This window comes from Anas platyrhynchos, chromosome 1 (genome assembly GCF_047663525.1).
Source record: "Anas platyrhynchos isolate ZD024472 breed Pekin duck chromosome 1, IASCAAS_PekinDuck_T2T, whole genome shotgun sequence".
NCBI classification, from domain to species: domain Eukaryota; kingdom Metazoa; phylum Chordata; class Aves; order Anseriformes; family Anatidae; genus Anas; species Anas platyrhynchos.
Window position 1 is genome coordinate 93,166,955 of NC_092587.1, and position 26,442 is coordinate 93,193,396.

Genomic DNA, 26,442 nt, shown 5'->3' on the forward strand with positions numbered 1-26,442 from the left:
CTCTTATGATGAATTTGCTGTCAGTTTGCAGTTTTCCTACCTGGAGTCTGTTATCCTCTGAGTGCATCAATATGCAATGCCTGTAGTTTTCCCTTGTACTTCAGTGTACTGGATTAAAAATAGTGTTCTTTGCTGGTAATGCTTATCTATTGGATGTAACCACTGTAAGAGACAAATAGCTTCTGAGCCACCTTCTCTCCTACTTTGTCCTGAATGCTTAGGCTTTTAAATTACTTATCAAATAGCCCCCATCAAATCTCACACCCAGTATCTATATCTAAGGTAATAGTGTTGTTAAACTGTAGAAGAGTTGCTTTTTTCCTACATTCAGACACATGGGAAACAGCATGTGGTTCCTTAGCTGCATGTAGTTCCTTGGTCACATGTGGTGGCATTGTATATCTTCCCAGGGGCTGGCAGGATAATTAACCTGGCTTCAACTACTTGAAATGCTATTTTTGTTGAAGGAGGATACATAATATGAACACTGAGGCATTAGGATGAAATTAATTCCATCAGAGTGGCCAGGGAGTCCTGAAGAAAAGACTGCTATTGCACTCGAAATCCTACCAATTAGTGCTCTGAACTACTTGGGCATTTCTTGTGTCACTGGTTGGTAAGCTGCTAGTTGAACAGAGCACCTCAAATTTAAGGCAGGTGTTGCTGGGAATGTAATTACTTGTTTGCTCCCACCTGCTACTTGCTACTCTTTTGTGGTTTTCACAAGGGTGCTGCTGTGTGGTGAGTAGTGACTTGTGATTTAGGAAAAAAATATATTTTTTGTCTGATATAAATACTTGGTGTACACTAACAACAGGGTTCTGAAGCTAATGGTTTTAACAACAATGGTGTCTTTGGATGAGATGTTACTTAAATAGCATGTAATGAAAAATGAAACCCTATAGTACTGTAACTCACTCACACAACTCTGCTGTTAACATTGCATGGAGGGGAATCAGTGAGCTTTCCATCCCACTGTTGCTAGCATTTTGCACAGTAGATGAAGATAGAGTGAAGAACAGCACTGCACAGGTCTGCAGGTTTCTGTGACTCACACTGTCAGGGACAGGGGAGATGGATGTGGGTGCTGTCAGTGCTCTGCTGTGGTTTAAGTTGTTCTGATGTGACAGTGGGAAGAGTTGAAGGCTGCCAAATTCTGCTTGTGTCTGCTAAATGGTCACCTGTTCTTTCTCCTATCTAGTGTGCAAGGCTCATGAGATCTATGGTAGAAGGTGCAGTGTCAGAGAGGAGCAGCAAGGCCAAGGACTGCTCTGAAATCATTATTCTGATGGAGGTATGTTCCTTCATGTAAAGATTAAGGTGTATGCTAGATAAGAGAGAACTCAGTGCCCTCATTAAACTGTGTTGGGGGGAGAAAGCAAGGTTTCTGTCCCTACACCAGCCAACTTCACAGAGCAGAAAAACTTCTTTAGGTGATGTTGAGAGCTAGGCTGGAACGAGACCGAGTAAGCATTATTAATTCAGTGTTGAAGCATCCCTGTACAATGAGGGTGGAGTAAAGGTTTGAAATAAGTATTTGGGGTTGTTCTGGTATTTTTGATTTCTTCATTTTTCAGGTATTTGCTTTGGAATCCCCTTTAAGTGCTCTCATTTTACTAGTTGACTGTCCTGAGGCCTTGTCAGCTTATAGCAATATGTCCCTGATTCATTAAAGATTGAGAAGGTACTTGCAACTTAAAACTTCTTGAATATCAAAAAAATCTTTCCAGCCCAAGTATAGTCAGGGTAGTTCTTTATTTTGTTGTTACTTGGTGGCTGTTTTAGCATCTGCTGATAAGCACATACCACTCTGCAGCTCTGAAGCATCAGTGTTTCAATGCTGGGTGAGTTACTAGATATCTTGAATGTGCTTCACAAAATGTACAGAATGTCTTAGACTGTTTTCTATGTTGGACGATCCTAAGGCTTAGGTGCTACCATTTCTTACTACTACAAAGTAGGAGGTATCAGAAGCATGATTAAACCAGGCATAGGGAAAAACTTAAAAACAAACTTTGCATGTTGTAGCATGATGAGGAATAACTGGCACCTCCACAGCAGCCCAGCTCTGCTAAGTGAGGCTGGAACCTGGATTGTTATCAAGTCCATGCCATTAATTTCAGATGCTTTTCTAGCAAGCTTGAAATGAGTCACCATGTGACTAATCAGCTATGAGCCCACTAGCAGAAGGCTGGCTAAGCACTGGTCAATACAAAATCTGCCAATTGCTCAAGCACAGCAGAAGTTAGGCAAACAGCTACTGTCTTCTAAAAATTGCAGCCTGAGCACTCTCACTGCTGTTGTTGACAGATAATTTGAAATCTGAGGGTTTGTGGTTTTTTTCTCTTTATGAAGCTAAGCTCCACAAATCAATGTTGCTATGGAGAAGTGCCATGTAATCATCAAGGGCAGACGATGAACTAATTAATTGTAGAAATCCAACTGTAGCACTGACGATACCCCTGGGACACAGAACAGTTACCATTAAATTCAAATGGGCATTTTCAGGGAACCAGTGTTTCCTTGAATATACTATAGTGCTGGCTGATCAACTGTGACAAATGGAAGTTCAGGTCATGAAATGTGTGTAACCAGTGATGCAGATGCCCAGATACTTATGCCTGAACAGGCACATCTGACTTCTGCCTTTTGTACAGATGTGGGGAAAGGTCCAGTTTTGCCCAGAAACATGCATGCATGGGTTTGGGTCACAAACTGTTTAGCTGAAGGTGTGTAGAAACTGTTTGACTGATACTTTATTATTGGTCTAGATGTAATATTTCAATGAAAGGAACCCGCTGATTGCAATGTGTATTTTATATAATGCCTCTCTCTCCTTTCTTGTTTACTATGTTCAGTTTTGGCTAGGAAATCCATAGTCCTGTCTTCCTGTTCTGAGCTGCTTGAAAAAGAGTAATATTAAGCAGCAGCCTTTAAGATGTTTAAATAGAGGCATTACTTCACAAGAAAGGAAGAAAAACAGTTCTGAAAATGCATTAAAAAAAAACTAATATGGGAAACTGCTTATGAAGTGTGACTTCTTAAGGTTTTAAATCTTGTTGCCACAGAGTCAGTGATCAGTTTGATATCAAGAGAATGGTGGAAATCTCAAAAGGCTGGAGAAAAAGGTAAGAGATCAAGTTGTTTTCAATTTGAAAAAGTTATAGTTGCGAAGGTTAGCAATTCAGCATGAGAGGCATCATTCCTGGCTCTGATGGCTGAGAGAAGAGGAAGGTGGGAGATACCATAAACTGCACATTAGTATTGTATCAATCAGAAAGGAATTGGATGCCCTTTCAGTGTACTGTGTGCATCCCAATGTGTAACCTCATCAGTCAGGGCCAAAAAGGGGCAGAGAGCCTGTGTTACCTCATATTTGGAGACTCCTTTGAAAGGAAGACACAAACTTTCTTACAAGGATGCAGAGATGTGTCCTTTCTGGATATAAATCTGAAAAGGCGAGTGTTGTGCTTGGCTTGGCCTGATCAAATCCCCCACACCTCAGTAAGAAATGTTAATCTGTAGTACAGCAGGGCCTGCCTTGGTAGTGTGGAAGAATTGGGAAATTAGCATTTCTGAATAATTAAGAGTTCCCACTAATCAGACCTGTGAGAAGTCTTTCACAGTGCCATGGCATGTCAAGAGAGACACTGGTAAGGCTCTTCCAGGTGCAGGATAAACTGAGAGTTTACCCACATTTGCCAAAGGTGCATTTCAGCAGCTGCTTTAAGTGCTTGGAGCTTAATTTCCAATTCAGAAGGTGGATTTGTAAACGCCTAATGAGATCTGTCTGCTCTCCAGCTGCGTGTGCTGCTGCAAGTACAGCTGACCTGTCTCAGCACTCAGGTGCCTCTGAGAAGGAAAGCAGGGCACTAGTGAGGGGGCTTGGCTGTGTTTCCCCATCTCCTTTGGTGGGCGAGGAAGGGAGACTGTGCAGTTGGGTGCTGGAGGCTGCTGTGGACCTGCAGATAAGGCTGCTGTGGGCTGCCCTTGAACCTTAGGGAGGAGGACAGCCTTCTGAGGAGTGTCTTGAGCAGGTACCTTGACTGGACTGTGGTCACTGGGGGAGAAGTGTATTTAACTGGAAGGATAGGCCTGTTGTGCATGGCACTGCTAGGCCACAGCTGGGAGCCCTGGGTGGTGTGTGTGTGCAGAGTGATGGGCCTCAGGTGGCAAACCTGCCATGCTCCTGCCCTTTTCTTCAAGGGGAAGGCCTATCCCTTATTGTAGTGAGGTTGCTGGCCTGGATTAACTAGCAGTTTGAACCAGCGGAAGAAAATGCTGCTCTCTCAAGACTGTTCATGGTATTAGTGCTTGAAAAATAAGTGTATTTGTAGTGAAGTGCAGCTACGGGGCACAGGAGGAGAGATGGCATTTGTGGAGCAGCAGACCCTTCAAATTGTAGGTCATCTTGCTTCTAATAAATTGCTTTGACATTGAAAGAAAGAATAGCAAATGCCTATTTGCTATAAAAGACTAGTTGTCTTGTTTTGACCGACTTGTTGAAGTAGTGCTGAAGGAAGCCCTGCTGAGGGAAGCTCATTTGCACAAGGTTGCTGTTATTTATTGCCTATAGCAATGATCTCAAATATTAGAGCAACGATTTCTGGTACAGCACAAGGAAGGATGGTGCTCGGGACTGAAGAAAAAACTAGTGGAGAGTAGAGTCATGGAAAGGCTTTGGGGTAGTTCAGTCATAGCCACTACATGTGAATGCAGACAAATAACAGAATAGGAAATCTGCAGAAGGCAGCTGCTTATGGATAAAGAAAAAACAGTAACAGAAGTCAAACCAGCATGGTATGAAAATGGATATAAGGAAATGGGGAAACTGTAGTGCACTTGTGCTGAACAGTGGATTGAAAGGGTTGAATGTTTCTGTTGACCATCAAATAAATGTGAGGGTTCTAACCAAGGTGCAAGTGCTGGAAAGCATATTGCCAGTTGCTGACACCACGTTGGTGCTGTCAGAAGAGCTCTGAGTTGAAAATGAGAAATTAGCTGTTCTAGGTGAGATAATGGAAATCTTGAACACAACCTCATCCAAAAGAAGTCCTACAGCCTCATGTGATAACAATAGCAATGGGAAGATGCTGTCACTGCTGTTGTCTTGTCTGAGATGCTTGTACCACTGTGACTTCTTGAGTATAAAACAATTGTGTTAACATCTTGCTGCACACCTGAGAGATCCTGGAGTTCCTCTATCTCTTAACCTGATGCTATAACTTGTCTCAAAGCAGTTCAGGCAGCTAGCAGGCTCGCAAAAATGTGAACTGAAAGTTCTCAGGAATCCATTAGATTTGGTCTTGCATCGTAAGTTCCTTAAAGGTTGTTCTCAAAACCAAGTAGAGTTGCACTAGAAGGCAGAAAAACCAGAACTGGGCTAGTCTGTATTAGCAGAAAGAAGTTGCTCACAGAAACAAGTGGAGTCATAAATACAATCAGGTAAAGATGATTTTTCCCCCCTGTTAACAGATAATTACTTCTTGTTCTTGGCATAATTATAGTCATTTTACATCTTAATTTGACTATAATCAATGTTTCCTTACCCCTTTTTTTCTTGAAAACTAAGAAAATATCTTATTACTATTAGCTACTTATTACTATTAGGTACTCAGGTGGTCTGTTAATAAGCCTGAATCTGAAGCACTGAGGTCTTTGTCTCTATAATGAAGTGGATGTTTGAGTTCTGAAGCTCACCCATTAGTACATGTATCCTGTTTACAGATGCTACATGTTTGATAAAATACCTACATTCATTTTGACTGAGGAGAAAAAAGGTGCTATTTTATCCATTTTTTAAATATGCCATTTTTGTAATACAGAATTCATCACATGTGTTTGTTGATCACAGTTGTGATCACCTCCATGGGACTACTAAGGATTTAAGTCTTTTCTCCAACACTTCTACTTGATGTCAACTGCTTAGATGGAAATCAACTCTTCCCACTGTAGCTAACCAGCTTGTTATAGGTTCTTTCATCCTCCTGCTTTACTCAGCTTTTTTCATATTTCCTGCTCCCACCATCAGCCCTTTCCCTGAAGAAAAAAAAAAAAAAGCAAACAAACTTCTTCATCAGGTTATAGTCTTGCCAATCCAACTTATACGTTTATCACTGTCATGTTTTGTTGCTTTTTCATGCAAGGCATCATTGGTTTTATTTCACTGCCCAGACCTCAAGCCTTTGCTACAACAAGCTGTAAACTCCTTCCTCTTCCTGTCCATTTGGTCACTTTGCACTGTAAGAAGCTATGGTTTTAACTTCTCGGTATAGACGCTGGTTTTTGAAAGAGGCTGAACCAGTCCCCCAGCTGCTGCTTCCACCACACAGCAAATCCAACTGTTCATCTTACTTGCTGTCAGGAGTCTGACAGATGAATCAACTCCAGTCTAATTATGTTTGCTTTGGGGGGCTGTTACCTTTCAGCGGGGTTAAAGACTTGCACTGCAACCACCTGACTGCTCAATCTATTCACTGGGCATCAATGAGTGTGTTTAGGTAGGAATAGGCAAGATGGATCACCTGCCTGGCATTAGTCTCCTGTTTGGCTGTATTAGGCATGTTCAGTCTGAAATCTCTACCCATTAAAACTTGGGCCTGATATTCATATTCACCCAAGAATTAAAAGATACACTTTGTAAAATCATCTCAATATGATAAATTCAGAGTTCACTGCTGCTTTCTTCACAAAGAGTAGACCCAAACTAACTGTCAGTGGAAAGTCTGGTCTGCAAAATCTGTCTTCTAGGGAGACCAGTAATTACTGAGAGAAGGAAATAGAACACAGGCTTGAGCAATAAATGTCTACAGAGTTAAATTCAGCTAGTTAAGCTGGCAGGAATTAATCTGTTAGAATCAGAAAAATACTCTGTACATTGGTAATTCTTTAGAGGACTAAAAACAGGTCTGCCCCTCAAAGTACAGAAATGTCATTGATATGGTAGTTTGTCAGGTTCTATGTTGCTGCACAGCAGACAGACTCTGGCCAAGAAATGCCAGACCTTGTACTAAGTGCATTTAAAAGGGGGCTGAAAAAAAGATGTAATAGAAAAAAAAAATCAAGTTTTTGTGGGCAGTTCTGAACCTTTTCAGAAGTTGTCATTTCTTTCCTCTCAGAGGGTGGGTGGCAGAAAAGCTAAGCACATGTTGGTGGATCAGATTTATTCTCCATGAAGAAGCTGTTAAAAGCTTGCTGGAAATTACAGGAAAGTGCTTTAGAGGACAATAGTGTCACCAGATAATGCATTGTCTGTATAGGTGTTGGGTTCGAATGTGAGCCTGCTACCTCGGAGCTTGATTTAAAATCTCCTTCCCTACCAAAGAAACAAATCTATTATTTTGATTTGTGTAGGCTTGAATCTGTAACAGTCATTATCTCTCCTAAAGCTTAGCAGAAGTCTGCTAAATCAAGGGAACCCAGTATGTGATTGCTAGCGTGTAGGATATGGTGGACCCCATGGGTGATACCCATGGCAACCGTGCAATATTTTAGAAGTGTGAATTAGCTGTCCTTCAAAAAGTTTCCCTATAATTTCCAGTGAGACTTTTTATTTTTTTTAATTTAAATAAATCTTAGGTGAATGGCACACTTGTCATCTCTCCCAATGAATTATTTATTCACTTCCAGCACCTACTTGCTCATTTGAAATCCTGTGCTGTCACGTATTCATCAAGGAAAGCGGTCTTTGTTCAGTCTGAGAAAATGCTCATACTTTCCATATCTAGCAGTATCCTCTGCCTGGGAAAGAGGATGTTTTGGAAGAGAAAGCCCTCATTCCCCTGACCCCTCCTTTGGTCTCTTAATTAGATTTGGAAGCTGAATAAAACAAGCATAAAATTTGGCACAGAAGAGCGATGGACTTGGGGTCAGAATGGAAGTAGCAGTTAGGCAAGCGTGGAAGGCCAAGGCGCTGATAAATTCATGTGCATCAATATTCTTGTAGAGTGATTACAATAATTATGTAGAAATGCCAGGAAAGGAATGGCCATGAAAGAACAAGCCTAATACATGAAAATACTCTGGTATGGTTAGTTGTGGGGATAACTGGGTAACAGAAAGGCTTTGGGGTTAAAATTTTTGATGTTGGGAATCCTACTGTCTGGTGCTTTATTACTAAGTGGTTTCCCCAGAGGTTTTTGGTCTAAACTCTGAACCTGCTTTCCAGTTTTCTTCAAGTTTGTCTTGATATAGACGCATTTACTGTATTTCTGGCATTATTGGTCTTTTTGTCATTTAAGCATTATTTAAATAGCTTAAATGTCTGTTCCAGATCCTGCTATTTGCTAATGTTAAGAAGATGTGTTGTCCTTGTGAGTCAGCCACGTCAGTTCTGTTTCCATTTCCTAAATCCTCATGTGGCAAGGAATAAGAAATTTTTAAAATGCGTAGGTAAGTCCCTAAGGACAGTGATTCTCCCCAAACAGCCAAGTGTTCAGCCTCTCACAGAAGCGACACTGCTGCATGAAACCATCAGGAAGAGGTCCTGGTGGATGATCTAATGGGTAGTGTTTTGTGGCCTGTTCCTGTATTTTATGGTAAGGTAGGTCCAAGAAGGAGCTGTCTTCTTTTCATTACCCTGATTCTGAGCTCTGTGGTACCATCCAAGGCAAGAGGATGAGGGCTTAAATGGTGTAGTTTGGAGGGGCTCAGGGGAGAGAAATCAAGAGAAGGAACACAAGGCTCAATGTTCTCATTGCTTTCATGTTGTCATTTGAGTGAGGCTGATCATTGCATATGTTTGAAACTCCAGTGATCTCAGGACATAGGTTTGAGGGAGGCCGGTCTGCAGGCTTACAGCCCATACTGGTGGGCTGCAGATAGCCCAGGGTTGCTGTGGTGTCAAAGTGCCTGGCATGCTTGTGGATGGTGTTACAGTGTGTAAGCAGGCTTGTGGCACGTTCTGTTACATGAGTAGGAGTTGAAATGAGGGCATTAATAGTCAACCTTGTCAAATGGCAACTGTCAAAAGACAGAATACTTCCTACATATTTCCTACATTTTTTTCCAAGGGATTCCTGCCTTATTAGGAAAGGTGATGCCATCAGTTAAGTTTTATTGACACTGAAGGTACTGTTTGTATACTGGGCTTGAAAATAGAGGTTTTTTTCGTATGATGATGGTCTAAGTCTATTTGAATAATCTTAATCTAAGAAGATAGGTTGATATACTTTCCATTTGATCTTAAAAAAAAATCCTTGTAGAACTGGAAATCAGAAAAAATAATATATATATATATATATATATATATAGTAGCATAACAGCATTGTAATACAGCTTCTACCTGTAGTTAGTGGCCTTTTTGGTGTGCCAGGTATCCTTGCCTTGCCAAATTACAGGTGAAGCATGCCTGTAGGCAGAACTGGAAGTTGGCAGATCCTGTCTCAGAGGCAAAATGCCACTCAGCAGGTGACCAGCAGTGCATTGCCTCTGAATGAAGCCAGGGCTCCTGCCTAACCCGCACTCAGCGTGCTCAAAGCTGGAGGCTGCTGCCTCTCCCAAAATGCCACAGCTTCCACTGGCGTCGTGTGTCACTTCAATCTTGTCACAGTCTGTCGGGCACATGCGATGTGGCAGCAAAGCCCAGAAGCTGCTTTGACAGATCTCTATCCTGAAGCTATATCAGGAACAAATTTCAGTGTAGGGAAACATGCCAAAAAACTGCAGATCTGATTGCTCATACATGTGGTTGCCTATGTCGTTGTGAAGTTGAACAGAACTGGACACAGAGAAACCATTCAGTGAACTGTTGCTCAGGCTGGGATGAGTTTTCCTGTAAAACCTTTGAATTAATTTCTGGGGAAGGAAGATAGGTTTCAGTTACTGTAAATAATGATAGAGAAATCATAACAAGTCATTCCGAAGTCCAGGCACATCTTGAAAGGGATGAGTCTTTGTGTCTGGCTTCTTCAAAATGATTGTATTAATACCCAGTGCATATTGACATAATCTCCAGGAAGTTTTCCAGCAGTGCTTTATCTCTTGCATTTTCAGATCAATAACACAAAATTAGACACCGTAAAACTTTTTTTTTTTTCCTTTCTTTCTAATGGCTATTGCTGACTGGCTTAAAAAGGATTCCAGTAAACTAATCTTATTCAGAGGTTATTGTCTCTAATTGGGAGATGCTGATTAGTTACAATATGTTAATGATGATTGAGGAGTCAGATCAGTAGTCACATCAAGAGATGTAAACAAATCTAAATATAAGAGGTAAAAAGAAAGTGGACAGTTTTAAACCCATTACCAAGGGCATTGCTAGCACAGCCATTGGAATACATGGGGAATGGTAATAGAAATCATTTGCAGTACAAAAATGTCAGTAAAATCCTATCATTGCCCCTTACAGTGACGAATCTAACAAGTATTTTCTTACCAAACACATTACCTGTGCAATATACATTAGTGTCAGGGTTAGTCCACTTGTTGTATGTGATTTTTTGTTTTTTATGCTGAAGGTCAAATTGGCTTCTTGAAAATCTTCACCTTTTCTTTGCTCTTTTCCTTCTGTTTCATTTTTACCATTAGTAGAAAGGATCACAAAGGCTTATTTGAGATGTTGCCACCTCAGAGCATGTATCCTGTTATCTTGTTGTACAGCCATGAGCAAAGGCAATGTATAGGAAGCATCTTTGGCTTTGACATGGCTTAGAAGTTCAGAAGTAATGCTACATCTAGATAACTCTCTGTAGTGTCCAAGTGACAAGGTCCAGGTATAGCCAGATGTCTTAGTTGCTGTAGGTCACAGATGACTGAGGCTGCTGATAGTTCTTTCACAAAACACCCAATAGCCTGGGGGTAGTAAGAAGTGCTAGCTACAAAAATTAAAGTCAAAAGCCTGGAAGAAACAAAAATCCAAATAAAAGTTGGTTTAGAGAGAAGGAACAGCTGAGCTGCAATGCCAGCTAGTAAATATAGTGGTGGAAGGACTGTAACTAGTTTGTCCCTGAACAAGCAATAAGGAGCCAGAGGCTATAACATGAGAAATGCACAGCTTTGACAAAACCACTATTTGCCAACCTGACCCAGCATTACAGAAATCAATACATGTAAAAAATGTTGTATCTATTAACTGTGCTTTCACTTTATTTAAGTGAGGGGGTTGTCTGGATCCAGATGCTGCATTTGGTTCTTTAATATCTTGGAGAACAGTGGAGGACCTGATATGGAAACCTTTTCCTGAAACTGCATGAATAAATGGCTTTTAAAGTTAATTGCACAGTTCCTTTTGGATATTGTTACTGTCTGTCAACCTCTGGCATCACTGGAATAGAGACAGCTTGCTAGGTGCTATATAAATAGCACAGAGAAACCTTGTTTTCAGGAATAATTTCAAGAGGATTTCTGCTTCTAATTTGTTTGGCGATTTAACAACTCCCAGTGTATCTGTGTTTTCCTGGGCTTTTTGTAACCCCACTTACAAATCTGAGCTGTTGTGATTTTTTTTTAAGGTATTCTCTACTGCATGTTCTCTACCGCATTCACCTGAGTATGCACTTGTACAAATTCTTGTATCTTGGTGGCTTAATATATTAGGAATCCCCTCTACATCACTATATAAAAAATGTAAGATGGTTTCCAATTCTGTTCTGGAGTCATGCCTTCGGCTCTTAAGTTCTGTCCTTTTATTCCTTGTGCAAGCTACTCTGCTGATAGTTCTGTAAGTGTTATAATGAAGGGAAAAAAATGGAATATGTCCTGAGTGCCTTGCAGTTGCAGTAGTATACACACAGCATACAGCAATTGCTTCTGTCAGTACTTGGGCTTTAAATTCTTAAAGGGATGCATATATGCTACAACTTTGTAAAGGACAAGGAAGTAATGTGGAAGATGAGTTTCCATGTGAATTTAGGACTTATTAAAAAAAAGGTACGAGAGATCCACGTCAGAAAGTAATCAAAACTTTGATGCACTATAAAATTGTACATATGAAATGTTCTTGGCAAATAAAAGTATTACCAGGCAGTACCTTAACAGGTTTCCTTGTATGGCTCTGCAAGAGAAATGTGGCTGTTAAAAATTTGACTGTGAGCTTGTGTTAGCTCAGGTTGCCTCACATGGGCCCAAAGTTTGTGCAGCCTCACTCAGAGATAGCTCAAAGCAATCACCCTGCTTCAAGAAAATACTCTAAGGTAAGCATTTGATAAAACAATGGTTCTTTGAGCGCTGGAAGAAAGATGTGTTCCTCTAAGCTTCAGCTAGAGAATGGAGCCTTCCTGAACTTGTGCTTCCATTTCTACTGCTTGAGAGTGCTATTTCCAAGCCTTTCCTCCCCCAGACATAGCATCTGAAAAGAAATGAGCAGAATCCTAGATGAATCAGTCTAAAGGAAACCTGTTTCCAGAAAGAGGGTGTTCCTCTGTAACAACTGGTAAATAGGAGCATGATCTAAGTACATCAGTGTGGGTGCTGTGAAGGATACCATAGGGTACAATTAGCTGGCTGGTGCTCAGAGGTTGCCACTTCTGAAGGGTAGAGCAGATTGTCTGAAAAACTTGTGGCACCAGTGTAGATGATGACTTGATTGAGAAACTGCTGTGTGTGACTATAAACAGCAGATGAAGCGGGGCCCTGGACACTAAGGCAATGGGAGGTTTCCTCACTCAGCCCACGGGTTGTATTCCAAGTGGGTTGATGTTTTATTGTAGCTATTTCATGGCATGTTGTTCAAACCAGTGGGCTGTATGAGGGAGTTGAGGAATGGTGATAACTTTCGCCAAGCTGTTCTAGACCATGGAAAAAATTCTATGGGTGTAATATGAACTTAAAGGATCAAAGGACTTGTGGGTGTAAAGGGAGTAATTTTGACACCAGAGCTCCACTGAAGGGAGACAGAAGGTACTCATTGGATAGCCACGTGCCCCCGTAAGCCAGAAATATTTGTTCATTGTAGGTGATGTTTAGCATTGTAGATAGAGAAGAAGATTTAGTACTAAATTTTCTGAGTGTTACTTTCAGCATACGCTGTCTTGTGAGGGAGAAAGGAAGATGTTAAGGCAATAAGACAGACGTTAATCATAATTTTCTTTCTTGGATCACTGTTAAGCAGCTGTCTTATTCATTGCTTCATTTCCACCAGGGGCCGATGATGTGGAATTACAGTACTTTTATAGCAGCATCTGTCTGAGCCCACTTTGGAAACGTTGGCTCATTAGCAGGAAGCCACTCAAAAATGTTCCACCTTGCTTTTCTGCGGCTTAGCATAACCAGGATGTAGACAGCACATGTTTTTTTCCTCTGGAACTGCTAAAGTAAGGACTACTGTTGAGCTTTGTGCATGTTGGTCATGCACCATGGGATTGGGACCACAGCATGTGACGGATTGCGTCTTGATTGCAAGTGGGCCTGGGGGGTGAGTGGTGTCTGTGTGTGGGAGGGCCCACACAGCTTGACTGGAAACTTAAGATCAAGCTGTCTCATAAGGTTGCTGTAGTTAGCTTTTTCCAGCTGGGTTGTTCACGCTAAGATCTCTTTTCGTATTACAGCATGTGTGTTTCCCCCATTACTTTCCTCCTCCACCCTTGTGAATCAGCAAAAGACTCCATAAAAATGAAAAAAAAAATGCTAGGGAAGTATTTGGAGGCTTTTCGGGTGAGGAAGGGATAGAAGTGTGTGTTAAAATTAATAATTGTTCTTTTTTGTTGTTCTTTGTCAGCAATGGATGTTGTCAGCCTGCTGTTGTGTCTGAACCTTAAGCACTAAGCGTAGTGTAGACATAAGGCCATACCAGTCAGCGAGGTGTCTGGCTGAAATGTGGGCCCTCACAGGCAGGTTCCCAGGTTGAGGTTCAAGGTAGTGTAGTTGAAAATTTCAAGACATACTCTCAGTTTCTGAAGCAAGAAGTTACATTCTACATTCTCCAGCAAGAAGGTTCCTGCTATATTTAGCACTGAATACTGTGTGCAGTTCTGGTCTCCACAGTATAAAAAGGATGTTAAGGTCCTTGAAAGTGCCCAGAGGTCAATAGAGCTGGTAAGAGCTGGAGAGCATGTCCTTTGAGGAGAGGCTGAGGGCACTTGGGTTGTCTTATTTGGAGAGAAGGAGGCTGAGATGTGACCCAACTGTTTTCTGCTGTGTCATGAGGAGGGGAAGGGGAGAGGGAGGGATGTGCTGCTCTTTGCTCCTGGTCACAGATGACAGGATGTGTGGGAAGGGTACAAAATCTTCCTGGGGTAGGGGGGGTGTTGTGTTCAGAGTGGACATAAGATAAAAAATTACTTCAAGGATGGTCGAACTCTGGAATAGGCTTCCTGGAGAGGTGGTTGATGCCCCTTGCCTGTATTCAAGAGGCAGTTGGATAACATCCTCAGTAATATGTTTTAACTTGTATTTGCTCTGAAGAGGTCAGGCAGTTGGACTAGAGGATCTTTGAAGGTCCCTTCCAACTGAACTATTCTATTCTGTTACTGTATGTAGTCCAGGCATGCAAACAGCTGAGTGTTCTTGGACGTGTTGAAAGGAGGATTTCAGCTGCTCCTTATACCATCCTTTTTAGGAAAAGAAATCATACATAATGTCTGAAGGGTAATCAACACATGTCAGTTATAGCACAGCATAATTGCTGATCCACTCATGGCTAGGTGTGACACTTGCACATATTCTGGGCATGCATGATCACTGGAAGTGCTTACAGAAATGACCATGTCCCTGTGCTAATATGTGTGTAGGTTTAAATGACAGACCATGCTGGAAAGCAGGTTGTAGGCAAGGTTGAGGTAGGTGAACCTTCCCCTCTGCTTAGCTCTACTGAACCTGAGTCTGGAGTCATGTCTAGTGCTGGCGTGCCCAGGAGAAGAGGAACATGAATATATTGGAGCAAACTCAGGAAAGGGCAACAAAGACGTCTAAAGGACTGGAGCATCTTTCAGATGAGAAGAGGCTGAGAGATCTGGGACTTTTAAGCCATGGGAAGAGAAAGCTCTGGGAGGATCTCATCAATTAATATAGATATCTGAAAGGGGGAGTGAAGGAAAGTCAGACTCTTTCAGTGATGCCTAGTGGCAGGACAAGAGACATAAGACATGAAAATTCCACCCAGTTCCATAAGAAAACACTTTTTTGTTGTTGTTGTTGTTTTTTAATGTGAGTGTGGTTGAACACTGAAACAGGTTGGCCAAATAAGTTGGCCAAGTATCCATTCTTGGAGATGTTCAAAGCCTGGCTGGACACAGTCCTGGGCAATCTGCTCTAGCTGTGCATTGTGACCAGTAGGGGGGTTAACTAGATGATTTTAGAGACTTTTTAACAATTCTGTGAAAAGAGCTGAGTTGTCTCTAATAGAAAAGCTTGAAAGAGGAAAACTTCATTTGAGTAGAAGTTGGATTAAGGGTAATAGGCTTAGCTGAAAAGAGCTCTGGCTTTGTGAATGTATGCAACAGTAGAGGGGCTTTTTTTTTTTTTTTTTTTTTTTTTTTTTTTTTTTACAATCTTCATTATTCTACAAGCTGTGTTCAGTGGTGATTGACATAAGGTTATAGCAGTGCAGACCCTGCTGGGTGTAGGATTTGTTCTTCAATGGCTTTCTTCTTTCCTTGAAGATCTCAAAAGATAGCTGTAGGCAAGTATGTGCTTTCTCAAGTTAGACTTCTGTGGGTTACACCAAGTACTCTACTGTGCATATTCAATATCTCTGAAGGGTTGGTTTTGCCTGAACATGCACATTTTTCTCTGCCAGAAGGTGGTAACATCTGATTCTCTAAACTACATTAAAAAAATAAAAAATCCACTATTTGGCTTATGCTGTCGGGACTTGATTTTTTTTTTTCACAGCCTAGTAGATTAAGATTCACTATATTTAGTCTCTGTGACAGCCAGTTAGTTTAGGCAAAAGAGAGAAAGCTGCAAGTACTTTCCAGACTTCAACTATTGCCCAGGAAGCACCTGGGTATTCAGGAGAGCAAACCAGACCATCTGCTTCCCCTCCCACTCATATTTGGAGATGGACAGTGAGGGAATGCTTGAAAAGAGGGGCGAACTTTTGTTTTATAGTCTACTAAAGTTGCAGTTCAAATTTTCCTGGTGCATTTCAACACAAATGAGGGCAATTTTGACTGAAGTTTGGCTGAAAAGTTGTGCAGTGTAGCCTCAACGAGGTGAAAAATTTCAGTAGATAAAACCTTGTAATGAACACACGTGATAAATACGTAGACATTTCCAGTATTGTGAATCCAGCCAACAGCAGAGAAAACAAGTAATTGGCTGACTAACAAGGCTAATAGGTGTACATTCAGGAATAACATATGTTTGACTGTCCCGTGCTTGGTGTTTCCAGAAAAACCTACTTCTAAGGGGCACAACTTCCCCATTTCCAGCTGCTAAATGCAAGATCTCCATCACTTTGAATTTGATATATGTTTGTAGAAGCAAACCCAGTGATTCTCTGGAGCAAGTGTTGCTAATTGAAGCACTCAATGCATTCACATCCATTTATAGCTGAATTTATATTTTTTTTTTTCCAAATCATCTTTTAATTAGCTCTCAAACATTTGCTTTGCCTGTGATGTGATGTAATTGGTCTTGTGGGACTGGAAGCAACACAGAAGTGCATGCTATTTTTCAGAGGCTGAAACTGCACAAAACTTGATGGCACTGAGATGTGTTGTTAGTCTTTTGCAAGACTGGGGTCTATTGGTCATTATAGCCCCATAGCCCACCTTGCTTTGCAAGGCTGCTCACTTCACAGGAGCTCAGGACTGATTTTTATCGGGCTTCACCTGAATTTCTTCGCCAGTGTAGAGCTTTAATTTAGTTTGAAAGAAGAATTTCTTTAAGAGTGGGGAGGCTATTGCATAACTTGCTCTTGCTTAGATTTGTATAAGCATGTGGGAATACCATTATTTTATATTGACAAATATAAAATAGTTATTAATGAAATATTTATGGCTATGGCATAATGTAGCATAGAGGAATGTAGTAGAAAGGGTTGTTAGACACTGGAACAGGCTGCCCAGGGAGGTGGTGGATTCACCATCCCTGGAAGTCTTCAAAAGACGTTTAGATGTAGACCTTAGGGATATGGTTTAGTGGGGACTGTTAGCGTTAGGTCAGAGATTGGACTTGATGATCTTGAGGTCTCTTCCAATCTACACAATTCTGTGATTCTGTGATAGGAGATGCCACCAAAGAGGATGCAGGATGTGATGTAGGGAAGCAGAGGCACAGGGAGATGACAGGTCAGAGGATGGTTCTGGAGGCCTCAGAGCTATCAGCAACTCAGATGTACTTGGTTAAAGAACTGCAGAGCTTGACAAAGCCAGTTTTAGTGGTAACAAAGAAAAAGAACAGGTACCAAACATTTAAGAACTCCATATACATGTATATGGCAAGTCAGGATATAATATTGAGTTCTACCTCAACAAAGAAAGATTAAGGAGTAAAACTGTTAGAAAGCATATAAGAATCCGTGAGTATATGCCCTGGAGATAGAAAGAAGAAGCTAACAACAATACAAAAGGAAGGAAAATTAAAACAACACAACAGTCAGAGGCATTGTGCTCTTCCTGGCAAAGGACTCAGGATGCTGGCAAGCTGTGTTCCCCACAGCTGACTCTCGAGGATGACTTACTGTCATGCTTGGGAGCTGGAGGAGCAGGGGAAGGGAGAACATAACACCAGAAAATGCTTTTGTATAGCAGTCCTTAACTGTATTACTGAGATGTGCACTGAATTATTTAGGCAATTTGGACTCTGAAGGTTAGTATCGTTGTAACTGAACTATAATAACAGTTTATTGTATTTTAGTTAGGCTGTTAAGATTTTAATTAGTCTAACAATAAATTCTTGGCTTCCTAAATGAAGTATTTCCCCTTTTGCCCATAATAAGGTTTTGAGTGCAATAACTTGTCACATAGGTACTACAAGAATTGAAGAATGATTGTGTTCACAGAAAAACAAAGGACTGTGCTGATGCACTGAAAGAAAACACGGAGAGAAATAGACAAAGCCAGAATGATCTTAATCCTGATGACTAATGATAGAATGCTTGCACTGTATTACTTAGGTTATTTTAGCAATCTCCTGAGAAACCCAGTGGGAGGTGTTTCTGGTGATGTATGAAAGATGCCAAAAGAAATAACAGCTGTCTGAAAGAATTTTCCTTCATTAGGTAAAGCAAGGATATGATGAGGGGAAAAAATATTCAGTTGAGATAGCTTGTATAATCCATGCCAATTTCTGCTCCTAGTTTAGTTCACAGTTGATTTGCTTCATACCATTTGCAAGGAGGGGAAGCACTAAAGGCCTGATTCTTTAATGTTCCCAGTACTTTCTTGGTAAGTTTTTTTTCCAGCTGGGTAGTTTCAGCAATGCTATAGAATTGGGAAGGTGCTGCAAAGCTGGGATAAAATAGTGCCAACCACAAATTTAATCAAAACCAACTGAGATTAGGTGCGACAAGATTGTAAGAAAATGTGAAGAAGACTCAACCAATGCAGTCTCTGCTGTTTCTGACCTTCTTGAGAAGTATTGTAACTACAGACCATGTCTTTCTCCTGAAAGCACTACTGTGAACAAATAAAAATAGCTGCAATGTTTTAGGATGATTTAGATGCTGCATACCTGCTGCTGGCACCTGAGTAATCAGTCAATTGTATCAAACAAATTTTAGCTACATATCATGGTGATTCCTAAACAGCAATGAAAGCCTACCTGTTGTGTTAATTGGATGCAAAATAATGCATTAAGCTTTTTGGAGAAGCATAGTTTTACGCTTTATAGCTTTTCTGGTTTTCACTGAGACACTTAACTGAAACTGACGAGTGCTACTTAAGGTCATAGGGGAGTGAAAGGTTGCTTGTTTACCTTGCCTGACTGCTGCTTCTGCACGAGTAACATATGAAGCTGGCAAGGATCTGGAGGGGAGCACTTGTCTCTCCTGTGGTGAGAAACAGCTTGCTTTCAGTGATGTGTGGCAGGCTGAAGTGGGATACATCCTATACCATGCTATCTAGTGTCGCTGGCTTTTTGAGGAGCCAATAGGAGAAGGACCAAGTATCCTTCCGCTCAATGGTGGCAGTCTCTAAGCTTAAGGTAGGCCCCAGGAGCATCACTCTTTAGTGATGGGGGACACCAACATCCCCCCAGGAGGGGTGTGAGCATCTTATTTGGCTTCAGAACACTGATTCTGCAAAAGGGAACAGCTGTTGCCAAAATATGATAATTACACTGCTGGGGCAAATGGTGCTTCACACACAAATCTAGCCAAGACCCATGTTCTGTAGGTCATGCTCCATGGATTAAATCTCCATGGCTTGAGTATGGAGCTTGAGGCTTGGAAGGGCCACTAGGATGTAAAACTGTCGTCTTGGTTTACAAAGCAGGTATTTACCTAAGGCACAAAGGAATTGTCCTCCCACCAACTTCCCAGTGCAGAGATGGACTTGTGTGCCAAAGCTGTGAGGTGAGCATGTGCTCCTCTACTATGAAATGAGATGCTGACCTCAGTCTGGGGTGAGGTGATCTAGAGTGGCCTTCTTTTTCATTTTCTTTAATCTATAAAAGAATTCTACCTTCCAGTGATACATCTGTTTCACTTGACAAAGTTGACAGCCACTGTGATCGAGCATGTTATTTGGTGCTAAAGGAATGCAGTATAAGAGAAAAGGGACTTTATAACTGATTATTAATCCCTTGGCATCCACAGGTGCAGGTAGGTGGTAATTTGGTCTCCTCCATGGCATGAATTATTCACAGATTTGTTAGAATTTATAAGTAGACATTGAATAATTGTTCTGTAGCCAGATGAGATGAATGACTGAATCAAACATGAAAAACAAGAAACAAAAAAAAAAGCCTCTGTTCCAAAGTGAAAAGTCAGTACGTATTCTCACAATGATTTTGGTATTTTTCTTAAAGCTTTGGCTCACAGTAATCTGTCTAGTGAATCTGAGCAAGAGGAAGGGTTCTAACGTGCTGGAGGAACCCTGATGAAAAATATACCTGAAACATGACAGGAATAAATGAACTTGGTGTTCACCAGCACTTGGAGGATGGAGTGACATAGGTATCTATTCCCCCTGCAGACTATTTCTTGGAGGAAGAAAGTCTACTTTACAGGGAGATCGTGAGTCCATAAAGTATAACTTTGTCTTCAGCTTGAGGGGTAGCACTGATGTATTTGGAAGTTAGGATTATGTTCTGATGATTTTGGAAGTCAAGAGACAAAATGCCGTCCAATACATGGATGACCCTTTGCTTTAAATTCCAGCAGATGATAGTTACTGGGTGCATTTGTGAGGGGACAGTGGGAATCTGGCATGACCTACAGCCACCGCAAAATGGTGTCATGTTTGAGTACAGTAGCAAATTCTGTAAGAAGCCAGAGGATGCTGTGCCTGAGGGCTAGGCATAGGTCAATGCAAATGCCTTCATTCTTTATAGTAATAACTTGGATATTTTTAAATTTCTTGGTCGTCTTCTAATTTTCTTAGAGGCTGGGACATGTGGGGTCTGTTCTGCTCTTTCTCTTTGTTCTGCTCTTTTTGTTTTTGAGATTCATTCCTTCTGGATATACAGGTAGTTCAGTTATCCACAGTTTAATCACTGCCCCTCTTGATATTACTACCATTTTGTAATAGAATCTGCTTTGCTTAGAAGTGCTGTGGCTGCTTGTCTTTGCCACTTCATCTTCTGAAGACAAAGATGCCAAATAAGCAATAGTCATGCTTCTTTGAGGCCTACAGGGATATGTTAAATCAGAGATGTGCTTGATGATGTGGATTTCCTTTGAAAATAGGTGCACGAAAAAGCATTCAAAAATTAGACATACATATTATAACTCCATCCCAATGGTGTGACAACTAATGGGAATAAAATTTGGGAAGTTTTCATTGCTGGATGTCATGTCTCCTATCAAGTAGACAGCATTAATAAATCAGCTCTTTGAAATATTGAGAGTCCTTTTAAAGTGTGAGGATACGTTTTTTTTAATCTAGTTTTTGATAGCGTGAGATCCAATCTCAGATTAGGTAGCTCTGCATCTTCACTTGTGCAAATTGCAGCAAAGGTGGTGTACTCCACAGTGTAACTAGAAGTATTGCCTATAAAGATGCTTGATGTTAGTCTGCCTCTATACTCAGTACTGTTTACTCTTCAAGCAGCATAACGTATTTGGATTTCAGCATCACACATGAGAAAGAGAAGGATCAATTGGAAGAAGCCTTGAGGGGGAAAATAAGAAGACGAGGTCTGGATAACTTGTGGCCACTCACAAGCACCTTGAATAATTGACTGAGAGGGAATGCAATAGCAACCTTCAAATATGTAAAAGGATACTGCCTTGTAAAAGAATATACATACATTTTTATTCCATGTCATTAGTGGATAGGTGAGAACATGTACTGCAACAGAGGAGAATCTATGATTCTGTGATTCAGAATGGGTTTCAATAAAGTTAGCTGATGATGAAGATAGAAAATCCACAGTGGAAGTGGCATGCAGAGGCACAGCTTTTGGATTCTGTGTTGATGAAAGTTAAAAACAAGTCAGGCAAGAGTATGTCTGGACTATCTATAATTAATAGATGTCATTAACTCTGCCTTGCTGACTTCATTCCCTCCTTTAAAATTTGATATGGTATTTCTGCATTATATAGAATGTATTTTTCTGTTAGAACATGGTTGGTAGATTGTGTGTTCAATTACAGTCATTTGTCAGTAAATTACCCTTCATGTTCTGTTAGTAATATTATGCAGCTCTAATATGTGAAGGCCATAATGCATAGTGGGAGTTTTAGCAGGTTATGAAAGCCTGTAGGAAGTCCTTATGCTAACGAGTCTATGGACTGAATGTGCAGGTGAAAAGTGAGAGACAGAATCTAATAATTTTTGTACTGGGCCACATTTTCATTAAAAAGATCTGATCTGAATGATATCTTATGAGTCCTGATATCAATTTGCTGTTTGAGTGGAAGGAGCTTCTAGTAAGGCTGAAGATGATAGGTTTTACATGGTTTCTTTCTGGTTAGTGATAGATTATAGCTGAAGAGCTTACAAAAATGGAACTCGGAAATTGCTGAGAGGTAAGAGGAAGGCGGTTTTGCTTGTATTGAGTGAGAAAGAGCAATGCAACTTGGCCATGTGGGCTCTGTGCTCATATGTGGTGTGGCTCTGTGGGGGACATAATTCTTCAACCTGTCAAAGCTCAGGATACAGCAAAAAGTGCTGATGGAACTGTTATTCTTTTTATGGACAATCAATTTGTATGGAGCCAGAGCCTTTAAATCTGGCTAATTGTGGGTTGACTTGCAGACAAACACCACTGGAGCTTTAGGTATTTCTGATCTCCCTGAAGGATCTGGGTTTCCTTTATAACATCCTAATTATTAAAAGCTATGCTTTTTAAGATTGCTTTTAATTAAATATACTTACTTAGTTGTTTCCTGGCATATGGATTTCCCAACTCCAGCCAATAATGGATAGCCAGCGGAGCCCAAGCAGACTGAAGATGCTCCTGAAAATCATTTAAATTGTTTCAAACAGATCATCTGATAAATGCATTGGTGTACGAAGTGATAAGCACATAGGATTTTTTCTATATTCCATATAGAAAAGTCAATAACAATGATGATACTCGAAGACTAGGCTGGCAGCCCCTCTTTTTACATGTGATTTCACTGCTTGTGATTCCAGCTCAGAAAGATGGTGCTTAAAATTAAGGCTATCTTTCTCAGGAATTATTTGACTAATTTGCAGGCCCTTAGGGTGCTACCAAAACAGCACTTTGTAACAGGGTAAAGAAACGCAGCCCTTGGTACTTGAGACAAACTGCAGGTAGAATACAGCACTCGCAGTATCTTCATTTGGCACAGCTGCCTCTGTGCTGGCACAAGCATCTGATGGACAAATGTTTCCAATCCCAGAGAGGATTTTCCATCCGCTTCACAACCTTAATTGTGAAATGGGAGTAAAGATTGCCAGTGAAGCTTTCTTGTGATTTCATTTATTTGTCTGACTGCGCCTTAAGCAAAGACTAACCCCTGAGCCACACTTGTACCAAGTCCTCTATGGAGGAGAAAAAATGTGGCTTTGAATAAAGGTTTTGTCACTGGGGGTTGTGTGTTCATTGTAACATGTAGAGTTCTGTCTGCTACTTTTTTGGATCCCACTTCCTGGACAGTTTATAGGTTATTTACAGCTACAATGAAAATGTTGCTTTAAGTTCACCTTAGTAGGGGAAATAAAAAAAAAAAAAAAAAAAAAAAGTTTTGTCTACTCATCAATACACCTCTGATGAAAAGTATGTCATTCACATCTGGGCATATATGTTGAAGCCTTGGCTTAAAGGCCTTTTGCTCTTGCTTTAAATGTGGGGAAGGGAACAGAAGATTGGAGAAAAATAAATTGAGCTTGATTTTGGCAGAACTGTATGTTGCCGTTTTGAGTTTTTCTGCAAGGTGACTAAAATGGAAATAAAAACTGTCTCTATTCTAATGTAGTCAGTAAATCTGCAAGAATTTTTTTTTAATTTTCAGATTTCAGGTAATGACTGCACCCAGAAGCTTTGTCAGTCATTCTTTGATGTTTCTTCTCTCCTATTCCGCAATAATAAAACTCTAGAATTCAGTGCTGCTTTTCAGGCTTTTCTTTTAGTACTGAATATGGTACTAATTACAGGGATTTGACAGCTCTTATGCATTCATCACTTGTACTTGCTCTTACTTTAGATATTTAACTTAGTTGCAAAATAATTCTTCTGGAAGTTGTTGTTATAATGATTGCCATTGACAACGTGGCATGGTAGTTCTCATGACATTACATTAGGGAAAAGTGATAGTAATATAGCTCTTGTCTGAAAATGTAGTCATCCAGAGAATATCACAGGGGTGTTGGTGAGAAAGAGGAATATCAGAAACAAGGTCATAACAGATGCTTTGGGGTGTTGGCTGTTGTCTTATGTAATGGGCTTATGCCATTTGGCTATATTTCTTTATAGAAAGAAAGGAACAAGAGGTGTCATGCAAAAGAAGTTATAGGGAGGATGGATGAAAGCAGAGGAGTGTGAAATGATGTCTTTGGGAATACTTGGAAGCAGGACAAAACCACATGGTGAAGAATGACATCGATAGCTTTTATGTGACAGAAGAGCAAGAAAATTCTTTGCATGGGTAGGCTGCCTATTTCAGCTGGATGAATGTTTTCTTCATGAAAGTGTGATGCTTTAGACAGTGAAATGGGATTCCTGAAAGTTTAAGTGTAACTATAGCTATCTGCTTCTCCACTGATGATCTGATCCTGATTTAGTGACCTGATGAAAGGCCCAGAGAGCAGCAGTGACCCAATCTCTGAAGCTGAAACAGGGGTAAGGCTGCTCTTGATGTGAGGGTGACCCCAAGCTGGGGGGAAATGGCAGAGTTCTTCAGTGGCCCTAAGGTGATGCCCAATGAGCCTTGGGGCCAGCCACAAGCACAGACACTGCATCATGGGGAGCAGAACAGGGATCCTGACCAAGGCAAAGCAGTGTATTGACTGTCACTTCAAGTCAGCAGACTGTTTCTGGCTTGGGCTATTTGTATGTTGGTTTGTTTGTTTTGTTTTGCGGGGGGGGGGGGGGGGGGGGATTTCTCTCTCTCTTTTTTTTTTTTTTTTTTTTTAAACAAGGATCAAGATTGTCTTCTCCACCTGCCCTTTCTGCTCATCTTGTATGATGGTTAAGAAAGTAGAGAATCATAGAACTTCCTGAGTTGGGAGGGACCTGCAAGGATCAAGTCCAACTCTTGTGTCCATAAAGGACCACCCAAAAAAGTCAGACCAATGTCTGAGAGCATTGTCCAAACACTTCTTGAACTCCAGCAGGCTCAGTGCAGTGACCACAAGCAGACTGAATATGGAAAAATGGGGTAGAAGAATGCATTGCATGACTAATTTTGTTGTAAGAACCAGCAAAATAAGCATTTGTATGTTGTGTATGGTGGACTGAACAGAGGGTATTCTTGGCAGGTTAGTATCACAGGGCAGAGGAATGCACTCTCTGCAAGACTATTGGGCATGGGGAAGGAGGGCAGTTGATGCTGTTAATTTTAGGACTGTCAGACTCAGGCTACCTTCTCTGTCTGCAGTTGAGCCCTTTGTTGCCTGTGCCTGCTGGTGCCGTATGACTCCTGCGGCTGGGGAGCACTGGGAAGCACCTTGGACAGCGCCCGCCTTCCCCCATGCCCTTCCTCCGGCCTCTAAAAGTTATTTCCAAGCCCATACAGGCAATGATGGATCTCGACAGAGCGATCCCTGTCCTAGCTGCTGGACCACTGAAAGTAGTTTTTATCTCTTAATTAGAACTGAAAAGCATTGCTTCTTACTCTTTGGTGGAATCAGACATATTTCCAGGAATCATCCAACTGTTCTTCTAGAGACAATTTTATATCTCTTCCTTAAAATGAGTTTGCACCTCCTTCATAGCAATTAAAACCTTCCATATTTACTTGGCGGTGGTGGAAATGATCTCTGCATATCTTAAGCTGTCAAAGCATGTGAGAGCATTATACAGAGATTTCCCTGGTGTCTAAATGCTTTCACGTTGGCCACAAGGGAAGATGGAAGTGACTTATTCCTTGTGCTGCCACAGTTTCATCTGTTGATAAGAAACTCATCCTTTGACCCTCATGCTGGCTGTGAGGGTGCAGGAGAGATCAATAAATGGGTTTTCCTTTGCAGACAGTTGTGGTAAATGGAGCCGAGTCCAGTTGGAGGCCAGTCACTAGTGGCGTCCCCCAGGGCTCGGTGCTGGGGCCGGTCCTCTTTAACATCTTCATCAATGATCTGGATGACGGCACTGAGTGCACCCTCAGTAAGTTTGCAGATGACACCAAGCTAGGTGCGTGTGTCGATCTGCTCGAGGGTAGGAAGGCTCTGCAGGAGGATCTGGATAGGCTGCACCGATGGGCTGAGGTCAACTGTATGAAGTTCAACAAGGCCAAGTGCCGGGTCCTGCACCTGGGGCGCAATAACCCCAAGCAGAGCTACAGGCTGGGAGAGGAATGGTTGGAGAGCTGCCAGGCAGAGAAGGACCTGGGAGTGATGGTGGACAGTCGGCTGAATATGAGCCAGCAGTGTGCTCAGGTGGCCAAGAAGGCCAACGGCATCCTGGCTTATATCAGAAACAGTGTGACCAGCAGGGCTAGGGGAGGTGATCGTCCCCCTGTACTCGGCTCTGGTGAGGCCGCACCTCGAGTACTGTGTTCAGTTTTGGGCCCCTCGCTACAAGAAGGACATCGAGGTGCTTGAGCGGGTCCACAGAAGGGCGACGAAGCTGGTGAGGGGCCTGGAGAACAAGTCCTACGAGGAGCGGCTGAAGGAGCTGGGCTTGTTCAGCCTAGAGAAGAGGAGGCTCAGGGGTGACCTTATTGCTCTTTACAGATACCTTAAAGGAGGCTGTAGCGAGGTGGGGGTTGGCCTGTTCTCCCACGTGCCTGGTGACAGGACGAGGGGGAATGGGCTAAAGTTACGCCAGGGG

General features: G+C 41.5%; 1 long non-coding RNA gene across 6 annotated transcripts in view; it reads left to right on the forward strand.

Annotated features, from left to right (window-relative positions):
- Positions 1-486: 486 nt before the first annotated feature.
- LOC106018465 (uncharacterized) overlaps positions 487-26,442 on the forward strand; it is a 54,401-nt gene continuing 28,445 nt past the window's right edge. For 2 of the 6 annotated variants that reach the window (XR_005267764.2, XR_005267765.2), the window contains exons 1-4: positions 487-741; positions 1,202-1,294; positions 3,069-3,128; positions 8,273-8,391. This is a non-coding gene — a long non-coding RNA (uncharacterized lncRNA). The other 4 variants (XR_005267766.2, XR_005267767.2, XR_005267769.2 and 1 more) reach the window with 3 other exon arrangements.